The sequence below is a fragment of the Meriones unguiculatus genome, chromosome 7 (genome assembly GCF_030254825.1).
Source record: "Meriones unguiculatus strain TT.TT164.6M chromosome 7, Bangor_MerUng_6.1, whole genome shotgun sequence".
In the NCBI taxonomy this organism is placed as follows: domain Eukaryota; kingdom Metazoa; phylum Chordata; class Mammalia; order Rodentia; family Muridae; genus Meriones; species Meriones unguiculatus.
In genome coordinates this window covers 91,148,400-91,176,156 of record NC_083355.1, presented here as the reverse complement: position 1 = coordinate 91,176,156, position 27,757 = coordinate 91,148,400, and the positions used below count along the sequence as shown (strand labels likewise).

Genomic DNA, 27,757 nt, shown 5'->3' with positions numbered 1-27,757 from the left:
TTTCCAAACTCACTTGTAAAAGTATCTTTTATTCGCCTGAGGTAATAGTCATCTCCAAGGCTGACTGCCTCGGTCTGCTAGTCTAGGCCTAGTCCTGGAAGCCTCTAGCCTCCACACAATCTAATCTAGACCTAGAATATTTTCAGCCTCTGAGACTTACTGCTGAATAAGTCCACCCGTTTTTAGCTCTTTCTGAACTCTGGTTGGCTGGTTCAACTTGTCTGTTCTGGCTCAAAACTCCTCTCCAAGCTGACTGAATCCATCTTGCTTCTTCCTCTAGGTTTCAAACTCTAGCAACTGTTCTGATCTCCTGGATCCTTCTCATACTCTGGCTCATTCTGTCTTCACCTGTGTCTAGCTTGTTCTCTCTACAACCTGTCTCTGTAAAGCCGTCCCTGTAATAACTGTCTTGAATTCCATGAACTGAACTGCCACAAGTTCAACTCCATTGCATGCCCCTCAACCGACCTGCCTGAACAGAACTGACTAGTACTCGGAGATCCGCATGCCTCTGTCTCCTGAATTCTGGGATTAAAGGCATGTACCACCATGACTGGACCCAAGCATTTATTTATCTGAAACTTGCTCTATTCCAGGCTGGCCTTGAACTCGGAGATCTGCTTGCCTTTGTCTCCTGGAATTAAAAGTGTGTCTGTATTCCAGCCAGTGTGACCACGTCACTGAATTAAAATTCCTCTACACTCACTCAGATGGTTTTTAGTAGGTCCCAACACCTTTGCAAGGGGCTGTCTTCGGATGTGGTGGCTGGCTTCCCCTATAGTGAGCAAGACCGAGTGAAGGAGAGCACCCAGGATGGAAACCACAGCTTTCTTTGTAACCCACTCTCACAAGGGACGTCCCATTTCTTCTGCCATGTTCTGTTTGTTAGAACTGAGTCAGTGGAGTTAGGAAGGGATGGTGTAAGGGTGTGAATGCCAGGAGGCAGAGATCACTGGCAGGGAGCTGTCTACCACGTCCTCCACATGTCCTGAGAAAAAGTGGTGTGTGTGAATGTCAGGCCTTCACACATTTGTGGGCTCTGCTAATTACTCCCGGGCATGAAGAAATACTGAATATTCATGAAGTTGCTACAGAGGGTTGAGAATCTCGGCACCGAACAAAGAAATATTCTGCCCTTGTCTTAGCAAATGCGGAGTCACACCATTTTCCTCAGAAGCCTGATCACTGCTGTAAGAAATCATCCCAGGCTTCTATCCCAGAGTTAGAATGGGCAGTTACCTTTGTGATACCTTTTTACTCCGTCACAGTATGATTAATAAAAACACCAAAGAATTACATCTGAGTCTAATGATATACTTCTTAAAGCAATATTGTGTTCCTTTCAAGGTACATTTTGTGTGTTCAACAGTAAAAGTCAGAGCCAGTGCATTGGCAGCTGCAAGATGGAGGAAGAATTTGAGCAGTCAGGAGAGCCTGGGTCTGGGTCTACATGCTTCTAATCTTTGGGTGTGTCTGTGGCTTCCCCTGAGGGAATCAAACAGACTTGGCTGGGGGAATATTTCCCAGATGTCATTTTCCATTTATCTTACATCACCTTTTGACACAAAACCTTCACTCAAGCTTAGGGTTTTCTGGGCTTCAGTGCGAAGATTAAACACACGATGGGGAGGGAGGTATTATCAGGTCAATGTGTTAGTAGGAGTAGTATTTGGGGTGAAAAAAGAGAAAATTGTCCAGCTTTAGGTGAAGTCTTTGATGGCCTTTTATGGGTCCCTGTTTTCCAGGGCAAGCGTCAGCGGGGCTAAATGTTTCTGTTGGGAAAGCCTTGCCCTGACGTTTTGGCTGTCTCCTTTTTTTTTTCTTTTTTCTTTGAAAACCACAGCAAAGGCTAGCCTAGTCCTCTCTCCAGCCGAAGGGAATTAGGAATTTGACTGCTTTGTTACCTCGTACCAGGGACTCAGAAGGCAGCGCGCTGTTGACATAATTTTGAACATGCTGAGAAAATTTATTTTGGGCAATGATAAACTTCAAAATTACTATTGCCTGGAGCTCCTCCGTTCAGGATCCACCTTGTAAATCACTTCCATCTTGTGTTGACACTGGAACGCATCAGGATCCAAAGACCCTGGGACTTGCGTGCAAAAGGAAGAGGTGGAAATGCGAGAAGAAAGGGATCAGGACGACTATTTCCCAGACTCGACGTGGGTGATGACATAGTTCCTGAAACACAGATGCGTGGTAAAGTCGTCTGCGAGGACAGCCCGGGGAAAGCGACAGAACAACTGTGTAGACCTTTAAGGGGCACGAGGGCAGGAGAGTGGGGTTTGAAGTAGGCCCGGCATTATTTAGGGAAATAGTGCTCCGCTTTCACGCATGACCTCTCTAGCCCAAATACCCCAATCTTTATCTCCTCTCTCCGGACCCTGTGTGTGTGTGTGTGTGTGTGTGTGTGTGTGTGTGTGTGTGTGTGTGTGTGTGTATGCGGGGGGAGGGGGGCACCGTGGGGAACATTTTCCTCTTGGGTCCTTTGAACTCAGCCCGTGCGCTTTCAACGCCACCCAAGGGAGAGCAGGGCGCCTCGGATCACACTTCCCCCGAGCGCACGGCGGGTGCTGGAGCCGCCGGGGGTCGGGCTGGGGGCCGCGCGGGGCGGCGCGGGGGCGCGCGGAGCCGGGGCGCGGGCGGGGCGGGAGGCTGCAGGGCCCTGCGCGCCGCCGCGCTAGCTGCTGGGTCACAGCCCTGTTCGGCGAGGAAGTGACGACTGCGCCGTCCCGGGAGCAACAAAGTTTGAGTCTGCGGGTCGCGCTCGCCTCGCTCCCTCTCCCCCCGGCCCTCGGAGCCGCCCCGGGGATCCAGCGTGCAGGTGAGCTGCGGGCGCCGCGTGCCCTTCTCCCGGGGGCTCGGGAAGGATCCGGGGTCGGTTCGGGCTTGGCGGCGCCGGCCGGGCCCTGGGGCGCTGGGGGTGGGGGTGCAGGAGAGAGGCAGGGCGGCGGAGGTCTCGGCCGGTGGCTGCTTCGACCCGGGACTTGGGGCGGCCCGGGTGCAGCCCAGCCCTCTCCGGGAGCGACCCCCCGAGAGCACGGATAACCCGGAGGGGCCTCCCGGGGACCCGCGTCCGGGAGCCAGCCCTCCGCCCTGAGCCCCATCTCTCCAGGCTCCTTTGCAGCCGCTTTCCCAGCCGTTCCCGGTGTTTCCCTGGGAAACGTTCCCTTCCTCTACGCAGCCCTCCGCCAGGTTGCAGAAAGGAAGTTACGGGAACTTTCCCTCTACTTTTGTTTGCTCGGCCTTGCGGTGACGGGAGAGCTGAGCAGCTCCGGAGTTTGGGTCAACAGACTATTCCATTTCCTAAATGGACAAAACCCGAGTTGTTCCCAGGTCTCCCTGAAACCAAGCCCCGACTCGACACTCTACCTCCCTCCCCACCACGCCCCATACCCAACAGCAAGCTCTCTAAGGCCTAACACTTTGCAATTTAGCCATAAAAACTGTCAGCACACCCACGTACATCTGTGAGTGTTTTCTATATAAAACCCAGGGAGCCGCTTCCAGTGGACTCCGTCGCATCTTGTTCTTTTCTGTGTTCTAAAACTGCTAGGGGTGCAGGAGTGTGCCTGGGAACTTTGGAGGTGCTTCCCTCCCATGTAGCCTCGTGGCTTTGGCGCTTTCGAGAACGGCTGAGAAATTTGTGACATCTTCGCCGTGTAGCAAGGGCCTTGGCGAGGCCCGGTGGCCGACCACCAGGCCCCCTGGTTTGTGCTCGAATCTGGAGCAGGCGGCGGCGGGGACTCGGTGTGTGCAGGAATGTTTGTACAGGCCGTGGACACTTGGAGAGATGGGATGTCTGGAGGTTGGATGGTGCAGTCCCTAGCAGCAGCTTCCTGCCGGTCTGTAATTACAGCGTGATTGCACAGTCAGGCTTTGTTGGCGTGGACGTGTACACACACACACACACACACACACACACACATACTCGCTATTGTGCAAGGTCTTGGTGGTGGTGAATAAAACGCAGATTTGCATTGCAAATGCTTAGGGAAAGATCTGGGCCAGAACTCCAGTCCCCAACTTCTTTTTACCCTTTTAATTATTATTATTATTTTTTTTCTGGGTGATTTGTTTCCTTGCCTGTTCTGTAATCTCTGACAACTTACTGATGTCCTGAGAGTTTGGAGCCTACTCAGGACAGCAGGCCCTTTCTAGTACTCGCTACTAGAATAAATATCTTGGGCGGCCTGAAAACCGTGCCAGGAACTGTACCTTCACTTGTCCTGAGAAAATGTGGGATGACGTCAGCAGGAAAAGGAGATGGGAGATGACTATCAACCCTCCCTTAGCGGAAAGGCTGTTTGAAATAGCAGAATCGCGCGGGTAGCAGGATTGGGGCTAGCTATAAGGAAGAATCAGAGGTCATGTATGTCTGAGCTGGCCAGCCAGACTTTGAGCTTGGAGTATCAGCTGCAGAAATTTAGGTGGGTCCTAATTCTTTTATTGTGTTCTGGGCAAAGGGGAAGCATGCTTAGTGGCTAAAGGAAATGATGCTGGGGCTTTGAGACTGTTATTGATGGGTGTGTGTGTGTGGGGGGGGTGAGGGTGACCTCACGTATTTTCTCTAGTGTGGTCCCTACACCTACCTCTCTGGTTAATTCTGCATCCAGGCCAGGTCAGGGGTTCTTATATCTATTCAAATGCTGCCCTGCAGGAAGCAGGCTGTCTTTGCTACTTTTCTATTGATGTGAAGAGACACTGTAACCAAGGCAACTCACACAGGAAAGCATTTAATTGGAGACTTGCTTACAGTTTCGGAGGGTGACCAACATGGTGGGGATACATGGCAACAGGCAGGCAGGGAGGCAGGCAGGCAGGCGTGGCTCTGGATCAGTGGCTGAAAGCTTTCATCTGCTCCACAAGCAGAAGGCAGAGAGAGGAGCCAGCCGTGGGGCCACTGAGCCTGGTATGGCCGTTGGAAACCTCAAACCTACTTCCAGCAACACACCCCTTCAAACAAGGCCACACCTCATAGTCCTTCCCAAACAGCTCCACCAACAAGGGACCAAGCGTTTAAATATATGATCCTCTGTGGCCCATACTCATGCCCAGCCTGCACGTAGCAGAAGGATAACAGTTTCTTGAGGTCATCAACTGTAGCCGAGAACCAGCACAATTTTTCTGTCACAGAGTCCGAAAGCACGTGCCGGATTTGTGCAAGGCCACCCTTCTGTCATCTCAAATATCAGTCTTATGGTTGGTCCTGGGCTGAAGATTTCCCCAGGCGGTGCTTTTCCGTTACTTCCCATGTGACTGCCTGGCACCAATCCCCTGCAGTGCCACAGATGGCTCAGAGCAGCAGGTACTGGTGACTCCAGTATGCCGGTGTTCCTTCGATGGCTGCTTTCCCAAACCAAACAGTGACGTTTCACTTGGAAGCCAACTGCTGGTTTCCAGCCTTGTGCCAGCTGTATGTCACTGGCATGGTGACCGTTTGTTAGACCAAAACATTAGGGCATGGTCCCTGCCAGGTATATCTGTGTGCTTTCAGAGACCGGAGGAAAAACATGCAAAATCAGGATAGTTCTGGAAAGTCTAGTCCCACAGTAGCCACAGGGGAATGAGATTTAGAACAAAAGTCCTGCTACAGCAGGAGTTACCTTGAATTGTGTAACCCACTTGTTCCAGGGATATTGGGTTTTTACTGAACTTGTCTGTGGAGGCCCTTGCCACATGACCAGGAGGACTGTGAGTTTATGATCTTTTACGTCCTTCCTGTGCCTTGATGAGACCTGAAACACTTAAAGGCCCTCCTGGCGTGGCTGGCAGAATGGCAGGAGGGTCCCATTGCCCGGAGCTGTGGGGTCATTTGGAGCAGGGTCCCCCCCCCCCAGTATAGCCTGGCTGAGTTTCACACAGAACTCGGGCCCTTCCCCCGGTTTACCAGGCTTTGCCTCTGTTCACAGACTTGCCCTGCGGTGGTCTGAAGTGCAGGCCTGACTTCCTCACCCACCTTACGTAAACGCTGGTTTATAGCTTGATGTCGCTCCTCAGTTCACGGCCCCTAAGCTGCCCTGCCTGCTGCCTAGCCATGCACAGTTAGAAGCAACAGTGAAAACAGGCTCTGACTCAAAACCCGACTACGTAACAAATACTTTTATTGCTCCAATAGGAAATGCTACAGCGGGTGATTATGGTGTCCAGTAACTCCAGAGGGGGTGGGGGGTGGGACCGACCAAAAGGCTACTGGGAGGAGCAGATTTTTGTGAAGGAGGTGGTCTCAGTGGAGAAGGCCTTTTAGACGGTCCAAGCTGCAGCTTCTATTTCTAGCTCTCTGCTTCCTTCGGCTGCCCCAGGCCCTGCACAACGCAGTGTTTTGTTAAAACAACTTACCTCCAAGACGGGAGGTGGAGCAGCCCTCGCTGAAGAGGACATTCCAGACCCTGAACAAAGTGCTGCCATCCTCCAGATGCGCTGAACCTCAGGCTTGGTCCCTTCCATAAAGCAGCCCTCGCTGGAGTTCTTGTTCTCAATGAAGCATTTCTTTGTGAGACCCTTAAACCTTCTTTTTTTCTGGTCCACACGACACAGGGCCAAAGTGTTAGGACTTTGTGTCTCAAGTGCCACTTGAAATACACATGGGGGCTTTGAATAAGCATCAGATAAAGGGCTGCTCTGTAATCTTCCTTAAATGCCTGTTCGCAGGGGTCATCCTCCTTCTTGCCGGCTGCTCAGCGATGGCTCGGCACTGTCTCCACGGGAAGGATAGGACTTCCAGGCTGGTGGTCAGGGCCTTCCACATAGAAGTCTGGCCTCCGCTGTTCTTCTACCCCAACTCACTGTCCTGACCCAGTGACCCGCTGTGGCTGTTTGTCCAGCCACTGGTGGCAAGCGTTCTGGCCTCTCTCATGCTTTCCTAGAGGCCTGGAATGCCTCCCTCTTCCTCTCTTCCACTCGGCTCAGCCCTGCTCTCTTCCTGCCCTGTTCATGTTTCCTTCCTTAAGCATTTCCCCGCCCTGCCCTGTGGCCTCTGCCTGGGAGTCTGGTAATGTCCATTGGGACCTTCTGCCCAAGCAAACCTTAGCCCCAGGTGAAGTTTTTCAGCTTCTCTTTTGAGCCTGGTTTCACTCAGGCTAGCCCTTCAGCTTTTTTCAATGTACGTTTAGATAGGTGAAAATGATCAATTTGAAACTAACCTGGACACCCTTGTTCTGTGTATATTTATATCCCCCAGGCCTGTTCCTCTACTTACAGCACATTTTGGTAAACATGGTGATGATAATGGTGGCGGTGGCAGTGATGATGATGTTGGTGATGATGGAGGTGGTGGCTGTGATGATGGTAGTGATGATGGTGATGATGATAGCTGAATTTGTCTACTTGTGCATAGGTAGGCACCTAAGCTAAGCCTCAAACCCCATGATTGGTGGTCTTATTTGCAAACCCTTTTCTGGGCCTTCCTTCGCTGCCTGTTAGTTTCTCTCTGGATCCCTCGGACTCTTCACCTCATTAATTTTCCCCATGTCTAGCACTGCTTTCTCTCCGGGTGTCAGACAGTATCAGTCCAGCATTGGCGCACACTCTTCCTTGACCTGATTTAGGTGGTTTGTCCTGCCCATGGTGCCCCACAATGCCTTGGGGCCTGCCTTTAGGGCACAGGCTCATTCTCTAGGTTGGCTTGGCCTTCTGAGGGAACCTGAGGCAAGATTTGAGCTGGGCTATTTCCTAGGTGACTGCAGGCTTGCTTTGTGTAATCAGGAGCTGACCTCCAAAGCTAAAGTAGAAAACTGAGTCTTGGGAGGTTGGGGGGATCCTGGCTAACCTCTGACATGGGAAAATGGACACGGGGGTCCATTGCCTCCACCCAGTTCTTAGGCTGTGACTCACAACCTGACCTTGTAAATTTAATCCTTTCTTCTTAAAAATATTGTATATATGATGTGCATGAGTGAGTGTGGCATGCCTGTGTGTGACGTGGTGCATGGGTAGGAGTCAGAGGACAACTCTGTGACGTCAGTGTTCTCCTTCCACCTTTACATGAGGATTGAACTCAGCTCTACCCTTACCCGCTGATCCTGCTCACCAGCCCTAGACTTTTCCTTTTCTTATACTCAACATATAGTTTATGCATTATAAAATACACCTATAAGGTAGATTCTTTAATCTTAAAATAAAATTTAGTAGACTCTCCTCCCCCAGTTTTTCCATTTCCTATTTGGAAAGCTCACATATATGCATAGTTCAAATGATATGTTACATGGGTATAAATAAGTCTCAGCAGACTTATGCTATACAGACATATACATATATTTAAGAGAATTAGAAAATATGTATTGTTAATCACGAGAGAAAGATTTTTCTGAAACAACACAAAGCCCAGAAACTATTGTAAAATATTAATATGGGGGCTGGAGAGATGGCTCGGTGACAAAGTACTTGCCCTGCAAGTACTGGGGTTTGCCCAGTACACACTCAAGGACATAATGGCCTGTCTGAAATCCCAGATGAGATCACTGGCTAGCTGAATCAGTGAGCTCCGGGATCAGACGAGAGGCCCTGCCTTAGCGCAGAGGGTGAGAGGCAGTGGAGGAGGACGCCTGACATAAACCTCTGGCCTTCACATGTAGGAGCGCCCTTGTTCACTTGCCCGTGCATGTGAACATGGACAAACATTCATGCATGCATACCACACACACAGACGCACCTACCACACGCACGCACGCATACCTCACAGACATGCGAAAAAGAGAAACTCGATAAACGTTGATTACATAAATTTTGAAGAGGTCCCATCCGCTAGTGCTCGCCACGCTTGCAGTCCTGTGGTTTCTCTCTCCTACACGAGCATACGTGGCACTTTTTCAGCTACTCCTCCAGAGGCAGTCTCAGCAAACAGAGGGGAACATGAATCCATATGCAGAAGTTTGGAGATGTTCTCTCCCAGGCTGTGTGAGGCCGCCTCACTTTCCCTGTTCTGCTGTCTGAATACCGCTGGCCACTTAGAGAGGAATGCTTGGACTAGCCCCAGCCCCTGCCATTGCAAACAGTGCTGCAATGAACACACCGAATCCACTTGCAGTTGAAATCTCTCAGTCTCTCCGTCTCTGTCTCTCTTTCTCCAGGGTGTCTCCGCGAAGCCCTGGGTATCCTGGGACTCACTCTTTAGACCAGGCTGGCTTCAGACTCACAGAGATCCAGCTGCCTCTGCTGGGATTTAAAGACGTGTGCCACCACCACCCAGCTCTACTGAAAATTCTTAATGGCTACATATTGGTGGATCTGAGATTTTCATAGAAAACCATTTTTGGCCAGGCAGTGGTGGCGCAGGCCTTTAATCCCAGCACTTGAGAGGCAGAGGCAGTCAGATCTCTTGAGTTCGAGGCTAGCCTGGCCTGTAGAGCGAGTTCCCAGGACAGTCAAGGCTGAAACCCTGTCTTGGCGGGAGGGAGACAAAAAGAGAAAAGAAAAAGAAAAACAAACAAACAAACAAACAAAAAAACATCTTTGAACTGAAGCCAAGTCAAATTTAAGTCAGTCAGTACTTTTTAGAATCTGCTGTTTGGCAAAATAAGGAGGGATCTTAGGGGCTGTTACCTGCCTGCCCTAGTTTAATAACAGCTGTGGTGACAACATCATCACCCAGGATTTGTGTCGTTAAAGATGGAAAGCCGGGAAGGCTGTCTGTGCTCTCTCCCTTGGTATCCCACCCAGGGCTTCACACGTGCCAACATCTGCTCTGTCAGTGAGCTACACCCTTAGCCCTTAACTGATTTTAGTTGCTAGCCATTTGTTAAGTCCCCCAAGCTTTCTAACCGGTTAGTTGGCCAGCGAAGTGACTTAGTGTACGGTAGGTACAGAACGTGGCTTGAGAAACAGGCCAGGAAGACAGAGAAACCCTCCCAGAGCTCCCAAGAGGGACGAAGAGGGGCATGGCATGACACCCTGACACAGCCGATTTACATAGGGCCGGTGTTGGGGAACAGCTGTGGAGCTCTGACCCTGGCACCAGGGAGGGGTTCAAAGTGGGTCCCATGTGTTCACAGAAGCCTGGTAGCCCAGGTGAGGATACAGCATCTTTCCCCGGGAGAATGGAATTTGGTGGGATCCTCCGTAGATAAGATAAAGAATACAGATATATTCAAGGTTAATCATGAAAGCCCTTTAGGGGACCCAGATGTCAGCATGCATGATTGTTGTTGTTGTTCTTCTTCTTCTTTTTTGAGACTGGGTCTTTCATTGTGTTCAGGCCGTCTTAGAGTTCGCTGTTCGTTCAGGCTGGCTTTGAACTTCTGATCTTCCTGCAGCCTTCCTGGTGTTGTGGTTCCAGGTTTGCACCATCATGCCTAGATCGTATAGGCTCTTGATATTTGATTTTTGGTTTGTTTGTTTGTTTTGTTGTTGTTTTTCGAGACAAGGTTTCTCTTTGTAACAGCCCTGGCTTCCCTGGACTCACTTTGTAGACCGGGCTGGCCTTGAACTCACAGAGAGATCCGCCTGCCTCTGCCACCATGCCTTTAAATTTATTTTAACCTGTTCTATTAGTAGAAGAGTGAACATCGGATCAAGTGTGAGGTGTGGTGTGAAATGTGTGTGACTTTAAATGCTGTTGAATTACACAGTGTGCTGAAGTGATGGCCTTAGGATGTCCTCCACAACAGTCGTGGGCTCTTGGCTCATGCTTACCCTTGATTGGAACAGCAAGTTTACGGGACCTTTTTTTTTTTTTTTTTTTTTTTTGGTCCTTGCTCCGTTATGTTCTGTCTCTTCCTTCATTCCCTCCCCTGCCCTGGTCTCTCTCCTTTCTTCTAATAAGCTTGACTCTTTGAACCTGTTTAATGTAAATGACCATGGTAAAGGCGCCCGTTGTTGAGTGCCTCCTGGGCAGATCATGGGGGCTGTAAGTTAGGAAATAACCATATGGGGTTAAGCAGTGAACAGTCTTCCAGTAGGTGCCCACGGGATAATGGGATCCCCTAATGGGGCAGGTTTTAAATTTGTTCACCTAGGATTGCAGATGAAGGCCTTGTGTTTGGGTTGCCTGTTCTTGATGTGGGGCTGAGCCCCACATTTGTAGGGCTGCCTCGCTCTAAGGCTGTGGTCTGTCTACAGCCTCTGCTTGCCCCTACCCTTCCTGGACCTTCCCGCCGAAGGCCAGCAAGAGGCTTGCAGAGAAGTACCGGATATGCATGTGTCTTCTGCATAAGCTCTGCGGGACCTCTGGAGCCATCATCCTCCCGGACCTTGTCTTGCGCTAGAGGAGGTAGAGGCTCAAGATGTCTTCTGCTGCCTCTCTAAGGTGGCTGTCGCAGATGGCGTTTAGAAGCTGACTTCCCCAGTTGTAGAGAAGAAAATTGGTCATAGCCACGGCAGTGGTAACTTTGCACTGTGTGGTTTACAAGGGTGTTTCCCCTCAACTGTCTTCATCCTTTCTCTCACGCCACGTTCATTTGTCGAGGGCACAGTGATGAAGAAAGTGAGGTACGGTGGCCCTAGGGGTACCGTGATGAAGAAGGTTCAAGCTCCTACTCCACATTTACGGTCTGTGAGGGGACAGTTAGGCACAACATCCGGGAGCAGTTAAACATGAGATCATTCAGTGTTCAGGACCAGTTAACTCTTCTAGGGTCAAGAGAGGGTGAAAGTCAGGGAAGGCCTAGTGTGACCTTACTTCGCAGGGTATGTGTGCTATGCGGGCTGCCGTGGAATGAAGGAGAGGCTCCCCAGGCAGAGGCGGCACATGCCTTTAATTCCAGCACTCGGGAGGCAGAGGCAGGTGGTTGGAGGCTAGCCTGGTCTACAGAGACAGAGCTAGCCAAGGCTATTCTGAGAAACTCTGCTTTGAAAACAACAAAACAAAACAAGAACCTTCCCCTACTCCAAACCCCCCTCCCTACCCCCCCGACACACAAAATGAAGTTGAGGCCGCCTGCGCCTCACTAGAGTCTGAAAGCAAATAGGCATCCACCAGGTGACAAAGGGAGCCCAGGGCATTGTAGAGGCAGGGAACAGCTCAGCAAAGCCCGGGGTGGTGGAACAACAGATCTGCTTGGGAGCCAATTGCAAGTGGCAGAGAGTGCTGAGAAGTGGCAGAGGTGGGCAGCCAGGCTGGGGGCTGGTTGTACATGTCGGCAGAGAGGTCTGGACCACTCCTGAGACAGTGGGGAAAAGCTAGAACTAGGTAGGGGTGTGTGCCTAGGGACGTGGGGGGATGAGAGTTTCCTTTCCAAAGCTCCCTCAAACTGTAGCGTTGGGGAGAGTTGGAGGTTGGGGAGACTGGCCCAAAAGGCACCAGAAGGTATTGCAGTTCTTGAAAGAGGAGAAAGGTGGAAGCTGGTCAAGGAGACGTCAGGGAGTTGGCTTGACAGACCCACTGAATGTTCAATGTGAAGAAGTCAAAAGCTGACCTCAGGTTTTTGTTGGAGACAGAGAAGGCAGAGCCAATCCGAGGGGAAAACTGAGCCTGAGTTTAGCCATGCTGATGTGTAGGAACCTGTGGGGCATCTGAGAGGGAGATGTCCAGTGGGCAAATGGGTCTGGGGCAGGACCCCCCTCCCCCCAAATACAGCCTGTGGGATTTGTCCCTTCCACCTGATTCTCATCAGACTCCTCCAAAGACACGCCATCTAAGTCGGAATGGTGGCAGCAGTTCCGATGAGCCTCGTCTTCTCTCTAGCCTCTTTGGTCTGTCAGACATTCTGGAGCAGGTTTTTGGGGGATCACCAGTACATAGGAAGCGGCGGGAGCTCGAAGAGAAAAACGACATCATGCAGAGAGGAAGTGGGGAAGTCACTGATTAGGGATGTGGCTGAAGAGAGTTAACAACAGAGCTGGAGAAGACAGCGAGGGGAGGAAGGAAGGAAACAGGAGAATGGGAAGTCAGGAGACCAAGGCAGGAGAAAGCTTGGTATTTGATGAGAACAAGGACTGTGATTTTTCACACGAAATTACGGTGCATAGCACTTTGTGAGAGCCCTCCATTAGTGTTTCTTAAACTGAGTTAAAGTAGATCCACCATTGGCCAGTGGGAAGTCAAAGACAGAGAGCGTTGGAAAGACATAATGGGTAAGGAATTAGGCTGTTGAGGCATTACAGTGGAGGGAGGCATCCCATGTGAGGTGTCTTCCCACGAGGTCTACAACCTCGGTTTCCTCAGTCCAAATCCGCCTTTCCCCGAGCTGGTGAGAAAGGAGAGGAGGGTCCAAGGCAGCAGGGATGTCTTTTCCTTCTGATACTGATACTTCTCATTCAGGGCATCTGGTCAGCTTTAAGAGCCAGGATTGTGTCCAGCCTTGATAGCACTTGCCACAGCAGTCATCCTCAGGCGGCTGTGATGCTTTGGGATAGTTACAGGTATTTTCGTTAGATTCTTCACAGAGAGAAAGAGAGGCAAGGCAGCTCTTCTCCCCATTCCCACTCCTCCTCCTCTCCCACCTGTCCCCCAGCCCTGGGAATCAAACCAAGAGCCTTATGCGTGTTAGGCAAGCATCCCGTTACTGAGCTACATCCCCAGCTGAAACTCAGAGGCTTGAATGATGTGCAGTTTCACGGGTCACAGGGGCCTCTGTGTAGATGGGAGATACTGGGGTAAATCCAGTTTTTAGGTCTACAAGTGGAAGGTGACTCTAGCTGACCTGAAAAGAAATTTATCGGAAGGGTATCTGGTGTCTCGTTGCATGTCCTGGAGTTAGGTTCAGAAATCAATCAGGATTTGTGGGAAGCAGGAGAGCCAGAACCAGAGCCAAGGGGGTGGAGACACTGGCCCCAGATTATTGCTGAGATCAGGCCTGGGTGGTATCAAGCCCTGCAGAATGAGTTCTGAACTTCCCCTGCCTTTGGGTACCACTCATTCCCTAGGCCAGTGGTTCTCAACCTTCCTGATGCTGCAACCCTTTAATACAGTTCCTCATGTTGTGGTGATCCCCACCCCCACCCCATAACATTATTTCTTTGCTACTTCATAACTAATTTTGCCACTGTTACGAAGAACTGTATTGTAATTATCCCAGTACGGGTCCCACAGGGTGAGAACGGAAGCTCTAGGCACAGCCCATTGAGTCAGCTCAGCTTACCTTGTCTGTCTGTGTGCTTGCGGCTGGTCCCCGGGAGCCAGGTCTGGGAGCTTGCAGGTTTTCCAGTGGTGGACGGAATTCTGCCTTGCTCTGGGTCTCAGTGCCAGGTGTCCAAAGCTGAGGGAGGGGTACCCATGCTAAGGGGACAGGTACCCCGCCCGCAGAACCCATAGCTTATTCTAGCACTTAGATGGGGGGCCATGGTTGGAAGTAGGAGAAAGGGACAGGACATCCCTCTTGGGCCGTTAAAACATCATAATCCTTTCGGACATCTTTCTGAATCTTTAACCTCCGGCTGAGCGTTAGGATTCTCGTAGGCTCTGGAGAGCCGAGCATCTCGCCAGCAGCTGGGTTTCTTCTCTGCAGTCGGGGCCATTCCAGCAGAAGAGAATGGGCATCCCAGCATGTGGGGGGGGGGGGGCCCGGCCCATTTGATTGCAGACACCACCACCGAGGCGTATCGCTGTCTAGGTAACAGTGCCGGCTTGAATTTTGTTCCTCTTCCAAGGCCGCAGGAGCCTCACAGGACCCGTGAGGTGCTCGGGAGGGTGCCGCCTTGCTCTTCAGACCAGACGTTAGTGTTTATTTAGCCTCTGCTTTGGGTTGTGAAACAGCCGAGGCCTCTGGTACCCCAGCAGTGGGCACCCCTCCAGCTGTGACGGTGTCAATGTAGGTTAAGATGTTCTGCCCAGCCTTCTTCCTGAGATAGGAGCTAGGGCGTTGCCTGGGACTGTCAGCAACACCTGTCCCACATCCTTGCTCAATTCTTCAAAAGTTACTGTGAGTTCCAGGCCCCTTCTTGTCCTCACTCACATTGTGAGTGAAAATGTGGCCGTTTGGTTCCAGGAACCTTAGACCAATGGACTAATCTCTGTAAAAAAGAAAAAAAAATGCAGTTTTGAACTTACCAGTGCGTAGCCGTGGCGACTATCAGTAGCGGTTCAGGATTTTTTTTTTTACCCCCTGATGTTGAAGCTTGGTGACCAGTGTAGGGTCAGGATTGACAGGCCGGTGGGGCAAAGGTTGCATTCCTGGCCGTTTTGACTCTGAGCTGATTTACACTGAATGGGCCCGTGGATGTCCAGGTGAAAGAACTTGTGTTAAGAGCATCATTAAAGCGGAAACGAAGTCTCAAGAGACCCGAGTTATTCTATTAAAGTACAGCTTTGGTCATGTCAGCCTTCTTGACAACCCTTAAGGCTGCCCACATCCTGCAAGAGAAACCCCACCTTTCTCTCAGAATAGCACAGAGGCCCTTGATTTAAGTCCCAGCCCACCTTCTCGAAGCCCTGTTGCCTTAGCACGACCCTTCCTGTTGGAGCCAAGTCCTCACTGCTCCTCTCTGCATTTGTCTCATTGTTCCCTGCCTCTGGAATGTCCTCTCTGCCCTTTTTCCCTCTTGGCAGATGTTCACCGAGCCAGCTGGAAGTCACCTGCTTGCACATTGTCCCCTTTGAGCCACCACCTTTGAGTTTCTGGCATCAGTTTCCAAACTGGGAGATGTTGGAGTCAGATGCAGGTGTGCCGGGAGTCTCACTGGCCTGGCACACAGGGGTTCCATAGGGAGGGTACTGAGGGCGGCCTGAGGGATTGTGGGTATGCTGAGACCTGGTGCTCAGGTGGTTAGGTATGCATGGGGGGTTGGTTGTCTGCAGGACAGCTCTCCATGCCATTCCCCCCCTCCCCCAGTCTCCTTTAGTACCTGCTGCTACAAATTGAACCTTTGGTGCTCTGCTGTTTTCTTTGAGGCTTGCCAGACCCTGGTGAGAGCAGAAGGGGAGTCAGAGCATGCAGCTCCTAGGCTTGCCTACCCTGAGTTGGACTCAGAAGAGAGAGACATCCTGACCAGGTGTCTGTGGGGAGGAACTGGTGTGAAGGTAGCAGATTTGCCTTCTCCATCTGAGAAAGCGCAAATTCTGGCCGCCCTCGGAGGGGACCTCCGCTCCCCTGCACGGCCCAGGCTCCCACAGTCTGCTGGCTCTTCACAGAGAGGGAATGAGGAAGGATGAGTCAGCCTGCTGTAGGAAGGGAGACAGGCAACCTTGGGCTCTTTCAGATGAAGGCCCTGCTCGGCGAGTCGTTCTTCCTGTCAGAGGGTGGGGAGAAACTTGTCTTCCTGACAGTGACTTCAGGGTGTAGCGTGAGTCCCAAATCAGAACTTGGGGCTTTTGCGTGTCTGTAACATGGTTTAGAACACGTGAGGTCTTTGCCGTTTGGAGATGCTGCAAGCCTGTGGACACTGCCTTCCAGGTGTCCTCCTGGTGGGAACGAGAGGTCTGTGGAGGCTGTCCTTCTCTGAACAGACATCTTGGGGCTGCATACCACCTGGAGAGCCCTGTGGGAAACATCTTTCTCGCCGTGGCTGAGGAACAGGACTTTCTTTCTCAAAGCTGAGGTAACCTCAGGCAGAACTCCCGGGCTTTGCCTGTTAGAACATCGGTGATTTGCATGGCTTGCGCTCTTCCTAGATATATTTCCAGAACTTGGAAGTACCGTGCTGTTTCCTCTGCCTTTTAGGAGCCATCTTTATTCTTGGCAGATCAGATCGGGTGGTCATCAGCAGCCACTGCCTGGATGGCAGATGTGTGAGCTGATGTCCAGGGAGGTTTCAGCATCTTTTATCTCTGTGGGGCCCGCTCTTCTGTCTTTTCACCCAGCCCTCTACCATCTAGCCCTCTAAATGTCTCTTCATCATTGCGCCTCTTCAACAAAGCAGTTGTACCACCTCCCGTACCCTAGGGCATTCAGTCATAGAACATTACTCCAGATGCCCAACCCACAGAAGAACTGGAAAACGGACATCTTTTAAAGAAGAATTTATTTATTTATTTATTATTATTTGCATTGGTGTTTTGTCAGCATGTATGTCATGTGAGGGTGTCGTATCCCTTGGAACGAGTTACAGACAGTTGTGAGCTGCCGTGTAGGTGCTGGGCATTTGAACCAGGGTCCTCTGGAAGAGCAGCCATCTCTCCAGCCTCGGAAAATGTACATTTTAAGAGTAGAGTCAAGATTTAGGAGTCAAGATTTAGGTTAGGGGGATGGCTCAGTGGGTAAGAGCATTTGTTGCAGAAGTGTGACCTGAGTTTGGATTCCAACAGTCACTTAAAAAACTGGGCGTGGCAGCATATGCCTATAACCCCAGGCCTGGGCATGGTGGTGGAGGCAGGAAGCTTACTGGGACGTACTGGCTGTGTGCACCTATGTACATAGACATACCACACATACCACAACACCACACCACACACGCACAGAGGAGGGAGGAGATAGATACGTATGGAGCTCTGAGTTCGATCCTAGGCATTGGGCGGTGGAGGTGAGGGTGGTGGTGATGGCGGCGCCATGTGCCCTGATTGCTGGGATTGAGAGGTACTGTCAGGAGGGCTTTGGAAAACAGGTGGTCCTGCTTGTTAGCCTGAAGGGGATTCTACTGGTCTGCCCTCAGGGACCCAGCCATGTCTTACATCACCTGCCTGCAGCCAGGTGGCCATCCTTAGCCACCACCAGATAAGAGGACCCCGCTCCAACCCTGCCCTCTCAGCTCTCTGTGCCATTTCTCTTGCTTTTTGCATCCCTGCCCCCTCCTTCATGGCTCACTCACTGCTTCTACCTCTTCTCCAGGCCCTCCTCTCCCTTCCCCTAAATAAACTTTCTTACACCAGGTCTGTTGCATAATTTCTCAGGAGCACACCTTGGCATGGGCACGCCACGGCACCCCCTCACTGCGTCGTTCTATAGCATAACACTGGTAGTTGACAGGGAGCGATATATATTTTTAAATGCCACGCCTGAAGCTGTAAGAAAATGCTAATTGGCCTTTCACCTATTAGAGCTTCTCTTGGGAATTAATTCTAAAAAGGAGCAGCTATATGCACACCAATATTTGTGGCAATGATGTTCAAGACAGCAAGAAAACTGTCAGGGCAGGGTTCCATGTGGCTGCATAGTTTATGATACCTGGGTATTGGGGAGGAAGTATTGTGTGAAGATGATGCTGACCCATGGGAAAATGTCGACGAATTTTGATGAAACTAAGTAAAACATAAAACTGCCTTTACAAGTACATGAGAAGAATGCATGAAATCCTGAGTGCTTGGTCCTAGCATAAATTGATGGAATGCAAATCCTGGGTTTACGGTGAAGAGGTCCTGTTTGGAGTATTTGTAATATTTGATGCATACTATCTTGTACTTTAAAAAAGATTAGGCCCCAACATCAGAGACTTTGGAAATGGGCGGGAAGGTCAGGGAGGGACTCTAAGCGTCCCATCTGTTACCACCAGAGAGGCCCAACTGCTCTGGCTTATCAGCTACTGTTGCTGCATGTCGGGGCTGGGGAATCCAGATTGGCTTGACCACACAGGCTGGGTTCACGGAGTGAGGACCCCGCCATTTGGCCGCTGGTTCATGAAACCCCAGGTGGTTTCAGAGACCCAGAAGGTTGTTCACACCTGAGTTTCCAGGGAACCAGCCAGCAGGATGAGCATGTAGCCCTGGGCTCTGAACCACCCACTCACTTGCAAGCCAGCCTTAGCCACAGGTGGTGAGAGCCAGTGTTCTCTGTTTGGTTCCTAGCAGGTAGCAGTGCTTTGCAAGCTGACCTCCACAGCCCGGCGTCAGCCAGGTGGGGCCCCAGTGAGGTAGTGTCTTGGGTGTGTCCATTGTAGTACATACTTTAGTGTTAAACTGAGAGCTGTTTTTTTTAGTGCTGGTCATATAATGCCTCCACCTTCACCCAGTCCACCTTTGCCTTAGCAAACAGGGTGTCTGCTTCCCCCGTATGGCTACCAGCTTGCAACCTGGAGCTGTGCCGCAGCCGAGAGCCAACCTTTTTCTGACCACCCTGTCAAATGAGGGCATCTCTGAGTTGGCAGTGCTCTGCCAAAGGCCCTGCCACTCTCATGTTAGCCAGCCCCTTCAGTGTAGCCTTTTCTTCAAAGTGGGGAACTTTCTTGACATACGATATTTCTGTTTGGGGACCCTTGTGACCAGCCCAGGATCGTGACCCAGCAGGAAATGGAGATTCATTGGCAGGGTTTGGAGTCTTGAAGTGGGTGGAGCTGCAGAACTCTGGGAGAATCTGGAGGATACTTGCTAGAGCAGGTTGGAGCTTGCTAGAGCAGGGGCCACTGTAACAGAGCTTGAAGATAGGCTTGGCTGTGTCCAGGCCTATCTGGGACCCTTTTATCTCAAGCGTATGTGGGCTAACACCAAATTCCAGAACTGCCAAAGACCTGGGGTTCTTTTGGTCTGTGATCAGATTGAAATAGGACCTTGCGGCTGGAGGTTTGCCAGGGTCAGAGAGGAATTGGAAAGACTGTGGCTTCAGGGCTTGCCTGGATGCTCGTGAGGGGTGTCCAGGATATTTTCGTATCTTCCAGGACAGGCCATGCTCGTGCATGTGATGGGAGCCAGGGGGCAGCCTGTCACATTTCCCTCGCACATGGTGGCTGTTCCTAGGGACTCTGGCTCCATCTTCACCCAGTCGTGATGGAGCGCTCAGTTCTGATCACTGCTGGTGGCTGAATATTCATTACTGCAGAATCTAAGTAGCAGGCCATCTTCCTGAGTATAGGACCAGCCCATCTCAGTTCTGTAATTTAGAGGCCACGTGTGTGCCCCAGGGTTCTCAGCTGCTCAGTCCCTTTGAAGCTTGAAACACATTTCCATAGAAACAGTGCTATAAATGGTTTCTGGGTTCCTAGGCTAGCCCACAAAGAGCCCTGATGTCGCCTCAGAAGGGGCTGAACCGAGGTATTAGTAAAATTGAGAGTGTGCATGCTGCAGCAAGAGTTAGCACTGAGCATGCCAGAGGTTAAATGATGTGGGTTTATTTGGGTAACTTTTTTTTTTTCCTGTGAGAGGTGTCTTTCAGAGTTGTCCAGATAAAGAAAATTCTGGGGTCCTCTGCCCCCAACCATTCCCCCTCTACCTCTTGACAATTCTTTTGTTGTCCTCATCTGGATGCCTGGGGTTTGAGCCTAGTTGCCCCTCTGGGGCCTTGGCCCCGGGTGGCTCAGACGTCATCATCAATCATTGTTATTTAAACCGACCTCATCAGCCTGACAGGACTGGGCAGCATTTGGCGCCTCTGTTCAGTTCAGGCTTCTCCCTGATTGCTTCCGATGCTCCCGTGATGTCTGTTTGTGAGACGGCCTGTCCACATTTCTTTGGGCGAATTTTGTCACTCCATCAGTGACTTCATCAGATTGGTTGGTGTAGAGAGCCCATCCCGTTGCAATGTTGTACCATAATCAGAGTAGACTTCTGTTTCTTGGCTTCATATACAGTTGCTGTGAGCATCTCTCGTTCCAACCCTGTTTGGTGCTATTTCAGACTCTTAACGGGAGGTAGTCTCTCGGTCATATTTACCTGGTCAGAGTCTTGATTCTTGCAAGACAATGTCAGATCACAGCAGCGCGGCTGTGTAGGTACGGCTGTTTCCCCAAAGCCCTCCCAACAGCGGCCTTCTTGTCTTATTTATTTATTTTCAAGTTGACTCAGCTGTAATGGGGCCTTAATGGTGTTCTGATTTGCATATCCTAAAATCGCTGCTGAGACTACAGTTTTCCTCCCGAGGATGTGCTGCTGGTGTTTCCGCATGTGTCGGGCCCCGCTCGGCACCTCTGACTGCAGAAACTCCTGCTTACGCATTGTACCTTTCCTCTTGGGAAATACACAGCCCTTCCTCCTTCCCTGCTGGGGTGGGGCCTATGCCCCAGTCTTGTCTGATTCACCCTTCCATCCAAGGGGCTGACCACCCTGGGGACTCTGGCCTTCAGCCTCTTGACTGCTGTGGGTACAAGTAACAGGCCCTGGGGGAGGCCTGAGAAAGAGGCTGAAGGGCTGGAGGCTACAGGGAGGCAGGGGCTCGCCTGGGAGCTTCTGCAGGAGCTTCAGAACTGAGCTCCTTGGAGGGTGGTTGCCGGGAAAGTGCCTAGAGAGCAGCCTCAGGCCTTAGAGCTGGAGAGGGCCCTGGAGTTCTTCTTGTCCAGGGGTCACACGCTTCAGGGCCAGCAGGGAACTGGGTGAATGAGATGACAAGCTGGCACAGGCAGGATGGTGAATGACAGTAATCCATGACCTAGGAGGGATCAGGAAGAGCAGAAAATTAGGATGTGTAACAGCCAAGTGACTTGGCTGTTACACACCCCTTGATACACCACCCAATTCCTTCTCCAAGTTAGATGTAACCAGTGCCTCCCCCACACCACACAGGGTTTATCTGCATAGCCCTGGCTCTCCTGGACCTCCATCTGTAGACCAGGCTGGCCTCGAACTCAGAGATCGAGATTTGCCTGCCTCTTCCGCCTGGGTGCTAAGTGCCACCACCGGGTTCCAATGTTTTTTTTTTTTTTCTTTCGTGACAAAACAGAAACCCTGACTTTCAGTTTGAATCTTCTGGCTTATTTAAAAATGTTTTTGAGACCTATTTGTTTTTATTTTGTGCATGTAAGAGATTTGCCTTTTTATGTCCATGTACCAGTTATGTGAAGTACCCCAGGAAGCCGGATGAGGGCGTCAGAGCCTGTAGAACTGGAGTTACAGATGCTTGTCAGCCTCTGCGTGAGTGCTGGGAATTGAGCCCAGGTCTTGTGGAAGAGCGGTCAATGCTCTCAGCTGCCAAGTCATTTCTCCAGTTCCTAAATCTCCTGATTAAAAAACAAAAACTTGGCCCTAAAGTAAGTTAAAAATAAAACATAATCTACGGGTCAGATAAAATATCCCTGTGAGGGAGGATGGCTCACCAGGCTCCAGCCTGCAGCCCCCTCGTTTTATTCTGCTTCCTAATTTGGGAAACACAGAATCTGTGTCCAAGATGGAGTCCATCTATATGACCTTGGGAGATCGGGTTTCACCTTGTCTAGCCTCAGCCTTCGTTACTATAAAATGGGGGTAATGGCTTCCTCCCAGGGCATGCCCTAGTGTGTTTGGTAGGTCCTGTGTAGGTCTTCCTGGCAAGTGAGGAAGAATCAACTTAGATCTTTGCTTACATTTCTCAGTCCAGAGCCTGCACCACATCCTCCGGACCTGCTTTCATTGAGTTGTCTTGAGGTACCCGGACACGGAAGTCTTTCTTTTCCATGGAAAATTGTAGGTTGCTTTACGAGAACCTGAATGCCCCAGCAGCCACCACGCTTAGACAGGGGCCTCATAATGCAGTGGACTGCAGGTTGTAGGCTCTAGGACCCAGATGACCACATGTCAGTAATAGTAATATCGCATACTGCTGAAGCTAATGATTCTGATAAGTCAGGCTGAAAAGAGAAAATGGGGCTGGAGAGTTGGCTCCGCCTTGGAGAGTGCCTACCGTTCTTGCAGAGGACCTGAGCTGAGTTCCCAACACTCCTACCAGATGGCTCACACTGCCCGTAGCTCCAGCTCCAGAAGCTCCAGTTCTGTTTTCTGGACGCTGCCGGCACCTCTGTTTACATGCACATACGGATGCATAGACGTACATATGCACACACACAAGCACACTCTTTAAAAATAATAACATTTTTTAAAAAAGAGAAAATTCTGGTAAATAAATCATGCATCCAGGCCTATAGCCCCAGTATTGAAGGTGAGTAAAGAAAATGGCTTAAAACCAGTAGTTTAAAGCCAGTATGGGCAACATGGCAAGTCCCTCTCTCACACACAGACGCCAAAATCCAGAGTGTAACCAAACCAAACAACCACAAATCCGCGTTATCCATGGGCACAAGCATCCTGATTTCAGAGGTGCCAAGATGGGGGGTGGGGCAGGACATACAAAAACAGAATAACAGGAAACATAGAAATTAAGTTATGCTCCATTGATTGATTGATTGCAAGCTCTTACAGAAGTATTCACTAGGACTACCAAGTGCAGGCACCGTGTAGACGTTGGGGTTACCAAGATCTAAGCTGTGCCTTTGAGGAGTTCTGATCTGGCTTATGGTGCTCTGACCCAGAGAAGGTCAGCAAACGGAGTAGAGCGATAGGGAGGTGATGGAGTAAAGGGAACCGAAGGACCAGTGTGTAGGAGCAGAGACCTAGAAGGGTTTGGGTGCAAGGGGTTTTCACTGAGCACCTTCTGTTAGGAGGGAGGGAAACAGCAGTTAATTTGGCAAGGTGAGGAGGTGTTGCAGCCGGAGCTCACACACAGCCCCCACACCACAGACAGTCCCACTAGAGGCTCCTTTGGTGGTGGCGGCGGTGACCTTTCAGCCAGCACTCAGTTGCTAGCCTGGTAAAACGAACCTTGAAGAACTCTGACGTCATGTATGCATAGGCTTCCCATGCTTGGAGGAATGAAGGAAGGCTTCCTGGGAGCGCTGCGCTGCGAGCGGCAGAGTCTGCTGGGAGGCTTGGGCCTGGGTTACTGCTGGGAGGAGAAGAGCTTTGGATGGTCCCAAGAATGTGAGTGTCCTAACAGTCTGCTCCACAGCCCTAGCTTTATGCGGTAGGTGACAGGAACTACGAAGGAACAGGCCCTGATGGCTTGTGGGTCGTACAGCATGTGTGGCCAGAAGCAAAGGGCTCAGTTTGGAGGTGAGAATGATGGTCACACCATTTAGAACTCTCTCATCTCCGCTTTGCAGATGAGCGAATGGAGTGTTCAAGTAAGCTGCTTGAGGTCATCAGGCTAGTGTGAGCCAGGATTTGGAAGTAGGTCTTAACCTCGCATAACTATGAATTTTGGATTTCAGTCCGTGACTTATCAATATTTGTTTTTATTTCAAAGCATGCTCCATTGCACACACTGGATCTCTGGGGATCCCTTTCTTCCTGGCTCGCTGCATTGATGTAGGGAAGCTGAGTTCTGGCCAGCCGCCAACAAGGGAGTCTGTCCAGAGCTGGTCCTACAGTGAGTCTGGGACTGTGCTAAAGGGAAGCATCTGAGAAGCTGGCAGCTCTTGCCCCTTAAAGAAAGGCTGTCTGTCTGTGTCCCTTGGCCCTGCTGGCCAGCCCTCCCTGGCAGCCACACCTGTTTTGTTCTTCTGCCTGCACTCGGCCAGATGTCTCTCCCAGACTGACGGCAGCAGCTGAGGAGATCTATAGGAGCTCCCTTTCAGGCCTGACAAAGGCACTGGGAACCTGGCAGGGCCTGCAGGGGAGGGGCAGGAGGGAAGTACCAGGGGATGCAGACAGCTGGGGGCTGGTGTGGCAGGCATTTTCTGGAACAGGTGAAGTAACTGTGAACCGAGGAGGGGGGTGTCAGGGTCTCATGGGTAAAAGAGAACAAACTCAGGGGCTTCTTAACTTTATTTCATGACTTTGAGCAGTCCACACCTTCAGGAAGGACCTGGTAAGGCATAAGGAGAAAACACAGCCGTCAGAGGGGTGTCCCTAACCAGCTCAGGTTCACAGTGTTGTGGAAAGGAATAGTGGAAAAGGTTCAAAAGGCACGGAGTGGGGGCAGCCTAGGAAGGACACCCCAGATAAGACACCAGATTGATTTTGGAACTAGTCCCTCTGGCGGAGTCCAACAGAGCGTCATCTTGGGACCAATGGGGCCTTGTCTGGGTGTGTGTTTGTGTGTAAGGATCTTTCCCGGAATTGGAAGTTCCTGGAAGGGAGAAAGCAGTGGAGAGGAATAAGTGCAGTGAAATAAGTTATAAAACCCTTAGAATATGATGGATTTCTTACAGGCAGAAAAACAAAACAAACCTCAGAGAAGGAAGGCTCCTTACAACTGCCCCACGGTTTTTATTGGTATTTATTGTACACAGGATCCAGGCTCAGTCCTGGTGTCCTATCTTTCCCACAACTTTCCTTCTCTTCTCTTGTAACATAAGGCGCCTGGCATGCAGCCTTATGGTGCCCTCAGTAGTATTTCTACCCAATGAAGGTTAGCACTCCACTTGTACTGACTTCAGTAGGAAGGGACAGAGAAGGAACAGGCATGCAAACTTGGGGACTAGGGAAAAGAAAACAAGTCTTTTTTTTTTTTTTAAAGCAGTATTGGTATGTAGCCCCAGCTTCCCCCGAATTCTTGCTCTTCCTGCCTCAGTCTCCTGAGTTCTGAGATTATCGTGTGGGCACTATTTCCTTCTCCTCATATCCCCTCCCTTTCTTCTCTCTCTTCCCTCCCCTTGCAACTAAATGCTAAGCCTCATGTACTATATCCTACTTGAAACTCTTTATAGTGACTGATACCAACAGGAAGTTAGTGGTGGTAGATGGGTGGTAAGACCCTGGGCTTCTTGGAATCCTCTCCCCATTCTTTATTATAACATTTGCTGTGATTTAACTCATACCATAAAATCACCCATGGAAGATTTTTAAAAAAGAATTCATTTTATTTGCGTGATTTTTTTTTTTTTTTTTTTGCCTGCATAAATGTGTGTGCCTCAGGTACCTGTGGAGATCAGAAGAGGGTATCAGATCCTCAGGAACTGGAATTATGCATGGTTGTGAGCTACCATGTGGGTTTTAGGAACCCAACCTGGGTCCTTTGCAAGAGCAACTAGGGTTCTTATTTGCTGAGCCACCTCTCTGGCCTCCCAGCAAGTCCCTGAAGAGTTTAATGGGCTGGACATAGGTGATGGCCATTCTGCATTCTGAGCTGTCACGAGAGCTGACATCATCCCAGACAGCCTCTGTAAAGCTACACTCTGCCCCTCAGATGGACTCAGAGCTGGAAGGACAGGCCAGGGTGCTTTGCTTCCTGGAGTGTTTCTTAGCAGACACCAGGAACTGGATTCCTCTCTTCCCTGTAGTTTGTGCAGAAGTGGGTGGTAGAAAAGGAGATGGCATTCTGTGGGTAATCCTCCCTACCCCCCTACCCCCAGTTCTAAAAGAGACTTGTAGGAGGGACGGGAGCTCTTCTAAAACCAAAACTTTCACTTAACAAGTCAGTGACTCTGCCCTGTCCTATCTGCAGCAAGACTGACCTCCAAGGCTTTCCCAGAAAGTCCATAGCTTCCTCCATACCACCCCACGCCACCTGCTTGCTGGGAGGGAGGCTTCCCAGTCAGACCAGACCCCCTCTCCGTTCTGAGGTGGCCCAAATTTAGAAATTTAGCCGAGTGAAGACACTCAAGGTAGGCAGCACTCCCCCAGGGCCACTGACTTCTCTTTCTCATACATCTTGCCACCTGCCTCTCCTCCCCGGGCTGCTGTGGGGAGGGAGGAAGTCCGGTGAGAGCAGGCTGAGCAGGGCTCTTTGGAGTGCCTGTTACTCGTTCCCAGGAGGCTCTGGCTCTAAGGCTGCAGACTGTTCCCAGATGGGCTCCTCAGGTCATTTTGGGGGATGTCCCAGGGCAGGTTTGTAGTAACCTTTGAGGCTCCCTCTGACCTGGCCGGGGTTAGCTGCAGGGGCTGAGCCTTCAGGAATGCCAGGGTGGCCCTACTTAATGAAGGACCTGGCAGTAGTGGGCACTGGAGACCAAGTGGGTTGCTTTTATTTTCCTCCCCTCAATGAACTGTCACAGGGAGGAAGAAAACCTGCAAAGAGAGAAACCAGAATGGCTTTTACACCCAGCCTCTGCCAGGAGCACCGAGAGTCCAGCTTGTACGTGGGGGACTGTAGGCGCCTCAGCTGGACGGTCACTTACTCTTTGGGAGACTGAAAGAAGAGAAGAAAGGTGACAGATTATTAGGTCTGTTCTGTCGATGGATGGGGAGAGTCTGGAGACTCGTCATAGCAGATGCCAAACTGGTCCTTTGTAGAAAGGGGTTTCCTAGACTCGGTCCATTCATTTTTTTTTTCCACAGTGACATCATGGATCTTAAACAGGAAGAGATTTTTAAGAGGTCATCTGATCTAGGCCCCTTGCATGCTCCCTGGTACTTTGTAGCTAAAATCCTCTGCCCTGTTTGTGGTAACAGGACAAATAAGCCCTTGTCTTCTGGGGGGAGGAGGGTAAGTGCCAGCCAGGTGCACACAGGTAGCAGCGAAGCCAGCCAAGAGGAGGCTGAGGCTGGGAAAGCCTTAGTTCTTGCAGGTTTCCATGGAGAAGGTTCCCTGTTGTCTGTGTCGTCCACTCCCTCCCTAAGGTGAAGACTCAGGCCCCACAAGCTTTCTGCTGCCCTTCCACTTCTGAGAGGAAGAGGTGCGCCTGACGCTCAGGATTGGTGGCAGGGGAAAGTGGCCACCAGAACACGGTGTGTTTCCTCAGTGGTTTTTCCTTCAAAGGAAAGCCTTCTGACTCATCTTAAGAAGCAACAACATCCAGACAGCAAAACACACCTGACTTCCCCTCAGCTCTGGAAGAACTCCTGAGTTTCCCATCATCCACCAAAACGGGAAAAGAGGCATGGTGGGCTAGGGCCAGAAAATTATGTCAGGGCCGTTTAAGAATGGCAAGGAGGAGAAGGCCAGGGATGTGGCCTTAAGTCAAAGCTGCCCAACTTTGGCCTGAGTCGTGAGAATTCAACCCAAGAGCTTTTCATCTCTCAAGTAATGGTCATGTGAGCCCTTTATAGGGACGGGGTTGGTTTCTCTATAACCTTCACACCACGGGCAGGCTGGTGGCTTAGAACTCGTCACTCAGGGAGGCTGTTAATAAATTGCCTCGGAGTGCATGTTTTACTGCATCCAAAGCCACCGTTTTCTTTGTGGAGGAAAGCGACTTGTGCCCTCTTCACCATGGCGCGCGCGCGCGCATACACACACTTTTCCTGGCAGCCTGGCTGGGTTTCCAAACATTTCGTCACCGTCTCCTCCTGACCTTGGTGTGCAAGGAACAAGCCGCGTGGCCCTGCTGGTTAGAGAAGAGCCATCGGGGGCTCGCTCAGGCCTAGGCTGGGGGTGGGGGTGGGGAGGGTGGCCGC

The 27,757-nt window shown here is 50.9% G+C and overlaps 1 protein-coding gene across 2 annotated transcripts in view; it reads left to right on the top strand.

Moving 5' to 3' along the window:
* The first annotated feature begins 2,668 nt into the window (after positions 1 to 2,668).
* Positions 2,669 to 27,757, top strand: part of Mideas (mitotic deacetylase associated SANT domain protein) — a 68,364-nt gene continuing 43,275 nt past the window's right edge. The window contains exon 1 of one of the 2 annotated variants that reach the window (XM_060387848.1): positions 2,669 to 2,824. The gene's annotated coding sequence lies outside the window, so the exon portion shown is untranslated. The remainder of the gene's footprint in view (positions 2,825 to 27,757) is intronic. The other variant, XM_021660045.2, reaches the window with a different exon arrangement.